Here is a 10,105-nt window from a genome sequence, read left to right on the forward strand (position 1 = left end):
CTGGTGCAAAATGGCTGCTTCACTCCTTGGGAAGACCCACTCTGCGAGTGAACAAAATAATTTGTGATTAGGAAGAAAAAGAGACTCCATCAGTAACTGAAGGAGCTATGCATGAAAATAATTGGGGCCCAAGGGGTGATATTTGTTCTCCTGAAATAATAATTATTCTTATGGACTTTTTGTGTGCAAACATTCAAACACAGGGGGAAAGTAAAGTCATTATTTCCTGGGCTTGGCAAGCATACATTTCAGCAATGTTGCTTACTAAATTGTTTAGCAAATCTGGGGATTATGCCTTGCATTCTTAATCATAGTAATGTTGACCTTACAGTATATAAAGACAATATAGTTTACAGTATATAGTATGCAGAGTGTTCCTCAAGACTGATTCTGGGCATTTAACATCTAAGCCATATTTTTTTTTACAGACAATAGATAGATGGATGTATGAAAAAGTTCTTATTGGCTCTTAAATAAGGCAATTTCTATGTAAATCGCCAATAAAGCAGAACTTTGACAAATGCCCACTGCCCCTCCCCTTCTTATTGACACGGACTATTCAGAAATCGTTTAACGCCTTGATAGTGGCCGTCCTACTGCTGCAGGTTACTATTTACCTTTCCACTCTTTTGATTTTCTCTGTGATATTAAGCCATCTTTAGACACTGCTGAAACCACCCAGCTCTCTGATGATTTCTTTCACGTACAGATCTAGGATGTACTGCACTGTAACTGTGAATTGTAATACCAAGTCGTCATATCATCTTCAAATGTAATTCGCTTTATACGCAGGCAGACTATTGATGCAAGCTTAATAACCAATAATGTTAGTCCTAAACTTTCATAATATGTGACCTGTATTATGAGGACATAGTGGTTTTTGTGGACATTTTCTGTGTGTTGGTATTGAACTGTAGACCCCAATTAGATCTCTTCTATTATATCTCACTGTTTGCTGCAGGTTACATCAACATTTATGTGAACTTAGTAGTTAAGAATAATTAACTTTACAGTAACACAATAAGCAGAATGGTTTGATTTAATATTTTACACCTTCTTGTATTTTATACATTTTTGGTGTCATGTTTTCTTTGTGTTGCTAGTTCAAAAGTTATATTCTTAGAAACAAAGAATACATTTATTTTTTTCATTTATATTATTTATATTTTATTTAATTGTATGATTTTTATCAACAACAACACAACACAACACAACACAACACAACACAACACCTAAGAAGTACTGACAGTTGAGGGCTTGCTTATACTCCAAATAAACAATCTGTTGTCTTATTGTGAATTCAACTTAACCACAGAAGGACGTGACAAACACAATCTGAGTCTAACACAGCTACAATACCCACAGAAGTGATGTGGGCCCAGCTGTGACGTCAACTTGCATTGTGATTAAAGTGATTAAAAAACAACTGCCGTGTATCCTGTGAGACCCACTTTGAGCCAAACACAAAACTCCCCCGACACTCACCTTTCGAGGCCATTTGGGTTGACACCTGTAAAATGGGGGCCATGCTATACTGAAACATCTTTTTGATTACTGATTGTCTGGTGTGTTCCACCCAAACACTTAAAGGGGAAATCCGGCGAGTTTTCACATAGATCTCTATTTCTCGAGGTCACCAAGTACTGTCGGTACGGAAAAACAAAACAATCGGTTTTACCTAGCTCGAGTTGCTACAGCCAGCAGCTAACGCAGCCAGGCAGCTACAGCTCCACACTCTTGGGGCATGTCCGTGAGCCCCCCTGTACATGCCCCCAGAGTGTAGCGCTGTAGCTGCCTGACTCGCTGGATTTCTCCTTTCTGACATATGGAAACATACAAGTGATATTTTATGATATTTTCTGATGTCCTAGTTACTGGCACATGATCCAACTTACATTGCATGTATGAAATCTGGATGATGTTGTTTCCTGTATATATCGCTGCTGTCGGGTGGAAACCTCGTAACTCCATATTTGTTGCGGGTTTTTTGATGATGCAATGTTGAAATATTTTCATAAAACAATAATTGTTTTACAATTTCCTGAAAATTAATTGAATTGGACATACAAGGTTTCCACCCGACAGCAGCGATACTTACATTGTGGTGATATTTACAGTCTGTGGCAGGTTTTGGCAGTTTGTGTATCTTCAGCCTACAAGTCAAAAGAGAAAGGGACCTGTGACAGTAAATTATTAAACATATTCACTGACAGGTTCCAAAACTCCATTTACACATAACCTTATGAAGGGCCAAACTTTGTGAAACCTGCCAAGTTATAAACCTCTGTACATGTTGCTTTTTTATTATGCCAACAGAAGTGTAGTAAAGATTTAATTCATTCACCATTCATTCAGTTCATCACACTAAGCCATTGAAATGTTTTCTACATGCATGCAGTCTTTCAAATACCAGTTTGAAATCTGACCTTCAGGAGCAAATGAGGTGAAAAGCACCTTAACCCTTAATATCCTGTCATAATAAGAATGCCATTCTGTTTGGAAATCAATGATTAGAATCCCAAGGTAGCTGGAGCTTCTCTGAAAAGATGGCAATGAACTGTATAAAATCTTTGAGAGCCATCTTTTTATTGACAGTAAAAAGTCAGCACCCCCACGAAACTCAATTTATCTCGTTCAATTTTTCACATCACAACAGATACATACAAGCTAGAAATGGCTGAAACATCACTAAAATCTATAATCACTAATAAAGGGGATTTTACTGAGCCAAATGTTTATCCAGTCTGATATTTTAGACCCATTTCATACATCTGTCCACTTAAAAGACTTAAAAGAGCTAACTAACTATTGCCAACATAGACATAATGACATACTGTAGGAACTTTAACCTCAGACATTCGAATCTTCATTGTAGGTGCTGGATTGTTAAAGAGCCATAACATTGGAAACTGTGTTTATCCAGTGCTTATTACTGGTAAAGTATGTAGAAGAGGGTTCAGTTTACCATGAGATCCACATTCAAATGTGAAGAAACATTGAATCCTCTATTGAGGTGGCCACTCGTCAACTTAGTCAGAAAAAGCGTTTTTGTATGTTTTGATATGAAATGTGGTTAGAATTACGGTAGTACTTTGATCATGTAGCTAAGATTGCTGTTCCCAGAGGGACCACACATATATGATTTTACTGCTAACCATACTATAAGATAAAGGTTCCTCCAGTTCAAATCAATGTCAGTGTCAGTCTTTAAACACAGAGGGCAACATGCAAACAAATGATGATCAATTAACTCAGCGATAAGGGTTGACAATGTGATATTTGTATGGCTAGTGCTCTAACTAGTGTGGTTTTGAAATGGCAGCTAAAAACTGTTAGCTTAGCAACAATGAGATTTCTGTGCTTGAATAACAGAGAAAAAGACGGGGAAGTGGTTCATACTGTGGTGTTTCCAAGCAGATGTCTTGTTTAAGCGCATCCACTGAAAGCTAAGCTAATGGAATTCTGTGTGGTGGGCTGTCTGGCGTATTCTGATCACTAGAAGATTGCACTATTGACCAAATGTCAGCCACAGAGCGATGCGATGATTGAATAAAAGAGTATACATAATCGAAGCTGAGAACTCTGCCAGGGCTGCCTTCTGTTACTTCTCTAACAACACCCTGGGAAATTCTGAAAATCATTACTACTCCCTTACCACACAAAAGCACCCACCCACTATCACTCCACTCCACCCTACGCACACCACACACACACACACACACACACATCCTCTATCTCTCTTGCTGTCACCCTTTCATTCATACTTATGTATAGCTCTTCAAGTCATTTGGATTTTTCTTAATAAGTGATTTTCTAAGAAACTATAAACCAGTAGTAACAACATACCCTCAACACCACACCCTCACACACACACACACACACACACACACACTCATACACACGCACACCTGAGTCCCACATGACTCAACCAACTGGTCAATGAATGGATCTTGGCCAGTGTTGCACCATTGTCTGATGAAATATTTGAGCCTCTGATTAATCTGCTATCAGTTGCTGAGGAGTGAGATGTGAGGGCGATGACTGAGCACCTGCCCAGCCTTCAGAAAGCAATTTAAGCCCCAGGATATTTAGATCTGCGCTACAAACCGATTGGTTATTCAGTGTGAGGGAGGAGGGGACGTACCCCTGGGGACCATGCCCTCGGAACATAACTCACACACCTGAGTGGACCAGCCAGGCTATGGATGAGATTTTCATTGGGAATAGAAAAGCCCAAAGGAGTCTGTCTGCAGTAATACTACTGTCTGAAATATGCCTCCTTGGCACATGAGGTGTGCTAACATGGTAATGATAGACTTTAATCTATGAGATAATCCCTGAGAAATCTCCGCAGATGTGGGTTTTATTTGCCGCTAATCTTTGCAAAAAGTTTTATCTTTTTTTTAAATGAATGACTCTCTTGTTGAACTTAAAGTAGGAAAAGTCACAACAGAAAAAAAAACTTATCTTGGATGAGTGTCTGCCTGTGCTTAATTAGCTCCAGAGAAGCAACATGCTGTCCTTCTAGCAGTTGTTTTGATTGTATCGACTACAGACACGCATCATTAATGTACAACCAATTCTTTGGAAGACATATGGTGCAGGTTATGTACCTATGTAAAAAACAACATGCAGAGCTGGATGAAGACCAAAATGGAGAGCTTAGGCATTTACTGGAGAGGAGCATCCTATGCTGAACTCTGACCCAAGCAGAACTGATTGGATTCCTTTTTATCAGAGGGCTCTGATGAAGGCTAAGGATCCTGTCTGAATTACCTTGAGAAGAGGCCAGCCCCATCTGTTCTATGGCAGGACCCCCTCCAGCAATCGCTGATATCACTGAGCATGATTAGCTGGCGAAAAAAGGCTTGGGTAATGGACCCTTACCAGCTCATTTGTTTAAAGCAATTATTCTGAGGCGACACATTTCTCAAGTTGAGCATTTCCTACACAAAAGAAAAGGATTGTTGTAATGTTTGGTAAGAGTTGAATTTGGTAGTGGGAGCTTGGGAAAACAAGAAAACAGAAGTCATTTCCCTCTGGCCAAGTGGAGACCAATAAACAAATGGGGTATGTACTTCAGTGTCGAGGTGAGCCATCTGGCTGGATTTCCATATGCTGAGTCCTGACAGTCCATTTTCTGTGTAAAAAAACCTGCAAAAACAATCTTCAGAGGAAAAGAGAAAAACATACTGCATCAACAAAAGACTGCTCTTAAAGGCCCAACGCCTCAAACCAAAATGGACTCTAAAGGCCCTATCTTACACCCGGCACAACGTCGCGCCAAGCGTGACCAGTGGCATTGGGCTCATACAATTAGGGCGGGCACGTGCCCCCCACCCAAAATCACAAGATTTTTTTTTCTAAAGTGGCGCTTCATTTCAACGCATTGCGAATCAGACCGCAGTTAACCTGTCATCCACTCATCTCTCTCTTGGGTCTACCTATAGGCTGCATTCAGGTTTTTGAGAGCTGGTGCTGATTCTGAACTGCTATTGGCTCAGCTGTTCAATAGGCGAGACAGTGACTTTGGCAATGACAGTGACTTCGGCAAAGCAGGTAGGGAGGCAGACAGCGCGATGCAGAGAAGTGGTAGCATAGGTATAGGTAACAACAGTACCAACCAAGAGTGCTCTATCCCCCTTAATTAGTTTGATAGAGAGAGATTGACTCCCTAAATTGAGATTATGGATAAATATTTGACAAACATGAATTAGTTAGTTACATTAAATTAGTCCAGAGTAGCCTAATCACAATTGTGTGCATTAAGCTCATAGGCTTTGTCAGGAATAACAATGGAAAGCTGACTGTGGTGTCAGAGTGTCTTAAGTAGTCCTAAGACAACAACTGGAAATGGAATATTATCCAAGATCATTATGAACTGTATGCTAACACTGCAAGTAGCATAGCAGCCATCCAATGTAAACACTTTGAAATTAGGCTAGTGTCTCCTTGTGGATTTAGCTTAACATACATACCGGTAAACAGAAAAAAAACTCTCACGTTTGCCTGAAGGGTGTACACTACAAAATATAATATAGGACACAGTAAGCTAGTAAAGCAAGTTTAGTGGAATCCTGGTGTTGCATACACGGTCTAGCGCAAGCAGATTCCTTCATATGTGCTGACTGTTAAAATACCAATGCACTGTTTGATGTTGCGTTCCTTGCTCTTAAAGGGAATAACAAATGTCACTCTCATTGGTTTAATGAATGTTATGCCCAAAACACATCCATGACTGATTAAGAAGAACAACTTTTTTGAACAATGTGCCTGGTGTCTGGTAAATGTTTTACGCTGTCAAGATAGCGATTTTGGACTGGCCACACCCTAAATGTATTTAAACCATCCACTTCACACTGTGAGTTTCAGATCGTTAAAATACAGCCCTAAATGTTTCTAAAACGCTTTAAAGACAATGTCATGTCTGTAACACTATGGCATACACATGGATGACCACAGCTGATATCTCATACACAAAATGTGGTGGCTTAAAGCTTGATTCTGCCAACAATAATAATGATGCAGATACACTGTATAACCTGTACTTCTCAGGATGACTCTGTTTCACGCTCTGTTATTTTGTTTTGTGAGTCAAATGCTGGTTCCAATATAGCTATGTTTTGTGAAGTTCCATCATGCAAACTATCTTCAGAAGTTAGTAGGGGAGACAGTCATGATCACAGATGTAACCTGTTTGTGTCATTCCCAAATATATACTGATCTAAGATGTGCTTGTGAACAATGACATTGTCTTCAGTAACTCCTAGCTAAAAGTTTGGCAGAACATGCTGAAAGAACATCAGATCCCTTGCCTCTTGCTAACTCCTGTTTCATCTTGTCGTTTCGGCGAGGAGTACATTTGAGACTGGAGCTCAGCTGGGCTAAAAAGAAAGCTCAGACTGGGAAAATATCACAAATGGCTGCGATGGATGACAGCCCCATTGTGTCAGGAAACCCAGATCTTCACACACTCATCACTTCATGAGTCTTTGCTCAGCCAATGTGCCGATCCTCTCAATATAGACAATGCCGACTTCGTCTCCCCAACCATTACCTCCCATGTGACTTGAAGAAGGATGAGAAGTAAACTTCTAATCTCAAGCTTAGTTGGTGTAAGTACACGCGACATTTCATAAGATTTTAAGATGGTTATGCTCTCCCATTTCCCTCGTTTTTTTTTTTCTATACCTGTTCAGACTAGTGCTGTGCCATTCACATATCAGACAATGCATGAGTGATGTAATATTGCGGACCGGCAGCTCCAGTAATACAGTCTAAGGTATAAGTCTGCTGCAATTTAAAACTGCTTATCCGGGCTGAATCCAGATGGGAAATCATTCCCAAACACTTTTCTTTCATAAGCGCCGGTCAGGGCTTAGCCCAGCTCTGTTTATCCCCCACGCTGTGGATGGGCAAATCGCTTTCAATAAAAAGGCCCAAGAGCCAATGAGCAGTGTACCAACCATGAGAGTGGCCTGTTACTGATGGGGCCTCAACTTCAGATGGCATTCCTGTCTAATCTCTTTTCCACCCTCATGATGAAGTCATGCCTCCAGCATCGCATAGCCTTAGTTTGGAAAATGAGGAAGCTTGCACAAGCAATTGCATTTTCTTTTTGCAGTCACAAAACAACACTTAGGTAGTGTCATCTGTTCAGGCAGTGCAGCCTTTTTACTGGCCTGTCAAATGTTGTGATCTTCCTATCTGTGTGACAACAGAAAATCCACGAAGCTTTTAAGCACCTCACACGCAGCGAATACTTAAGAGGGCCAAAGCGAGTGTTCCCTTTGGAAGAGAAAAAGCGCTTGCTTGCGAAGAAGTCACGTCACAACCGTCACAACTACAATGAAGCGTGATGTGAGAGACGTGGCGCTCTGCGTGCCCGTCCCTTGGAGAATGGGATCTGTTGTGATCACGAGGGGATTAGCTAACTATTCCACTGGGTCTCCACACTAGCAGAGAGAGAGAGCAGCCAATTAAAACATGAAGGCAGGGGGCTTATGCTCCTTGCAAAAAAGGCACGAGTGAGATGCAGAGAATTGCAGCTTGCTATGCGCCATGTATCCACTCAGGTTTTCTTAGCTGTGTTCTGTCTGAAACTAGGGTGGGAGCCCATCTTCTGAGGTGCTTTGAACCCAAAAGAATTGTAAACTACATTCCTGATGCACTGCTTTGCAGGGGAGCAGATTTCCATCAAACTCGTTCTGGTTACAACATCAGCCACAAAGTGACAAAGGCATCGCATCTGCATGATGTTTACCAATTCAGCATCTGTTGTTCCTCGTCTGCTTTTCCAGTGAGGACAGAATCATGCAACCATAGAAATACAGGGCCATGCATGACTTGCATGACATACACTCAGGCACTCTAACAATTTGCAGTTATATTGTCATCCTGGCTTCAACTGTCAGAATATGTGCCGTACAAACTAGACACTATTAGCAAGGCATACAGAATGAGCTGTAGAGCTTCTTTAGCATGTTGCAGTATCTCTTTTTTGAACCGTAGGCAAATGTGAGAGAGGTTGCTGAGAAATGCTTCTTAGTGACAGCTATGCAACAATAGCCATGATTTCAATACCAGGACTCAGTGGAAGAGTGACAGTTGCACCAGCCTCTGTGAAACACAGCGATTAGCCATCTTAATTAGCTGTCGTCTTCATTGCTTGCCTTCCCTGGCAGATGGAGAGTTTCTCTGGAAGGATCGATCCCTGCTAGATGCAGCCCACCCACAGTTGTCCTTGTAATCTCTCCATTCCAAACTTTTTTGGGGGCCAAAGATGGCTTGTTAACGGCCATTCTGCCTCTTTTTACAAAACCTACACATAGCAAATATATATTTCATTACAGCTTTTAAGATATACCACCATATGGCTATGGCATTAAATCCACAGGGATGTCATTAACAGCAAATATCTTAAGAAACTCTTAAAATCATTTTTTTATTAAATAAATAAATAATTGCAATGTATGAATGTGTAATAACAATGTAGTACATTTAATAGGTTTGACTTTAAAGCATGCCAATTCATTTTAATTCTTAATACACCTGGAGACTGTTTGTTATCTCTTGATTATAGCTAATAGGCTAGTCTTTAAAGAAAGAGCAGGTTGTGGTGCATTAAATTATTTTCAGGGCCCTGTCTGCAAACACTCTAGAAAGCATTGCCTGAACACCAAGATCATGCTCCAGGTGTAAAAGTCAATAGGAATTACACACAAAATGTTCTGTGATAGCTTTACAGCATACCTCTGAGGCCTTCCACTGTGAATCAGAATTCCACCTTTGTCATTCCTCTCACCCTAATGACACATTTAGCAGGCTGGAGGGGCAAAAATGTTACTTCTCAAGGCCCTAATGTCCTTCCTGTGAAAGGTGTCTGTTAGCACACTTTTGAGGAATTGTTCCACATCAGACTGTAATGGGGCCATTGTGTGCCCAGTCTGCAAAGGCTTTTAGCATTAGCGAGTGCCTAACACCTCCTAAATGTATGAGTCAATTAGGGAGCAGTGGGGAGAGAATAGGCCACTATTTAATGACAAAGCCAGAGAGCCAGAGAGAGAGAGAGAGAGAAAGAACGAGGGAGAAAGAGAAAGAGAGAAAGAAAGAAAGAGGGAGAGAGGGAGGAGGAGAAGGTAGAAGGACACCTTGTGAACAGAGTGAGGTCTGCAGCAGAACTACACCAGCTCAAGACGGAGACTGACAAGGCTAATACAATTATGATGACTGACACACAAGGAAGTAGAGGAACCGCCAGGAGATCATGAGGCTCATTATTGATGTCCATGTGCATGCTTCTCCTTGTCTGTTAGCAGATGCACATACGGTATGCCCTCAGCATTCAAACGCATCAAGGTGCAGCTGTTAAAGTACGCAGGGACAGTATAGAGTTCCCTGCAGCGTCATGCTAAAATGTAATTTTACAACGCCTGTTTACATGAATGGGCCCAAGGGCTCAGTTTGATGAAAAATGCCTGACACTCTGCGTCCTTGTCCTCTTAGTGATGCAGGAGCGGGACTATGATGATGCCATGGAGAGAAGGGCATTTGTAAACGATGGCTTTACCTTGCAATGAATAAATAGACACCCTTGTCCAATAAC

This window comes from Alosa alosa, chromosome 17, assembly GCF_017589495.1.
Source record: "Alosa alosa isolate M-15738 ecotype Scorff River chromosome 17, AALO_Geno_1.1, whole genome shotgun sequence".
NCBI classification, from domain to species: Eukaryota; Metazoa; Chordata; class Actinopteri; order Clupeiformes; family Clupeidae; genus Alosa; species Alosa alosa.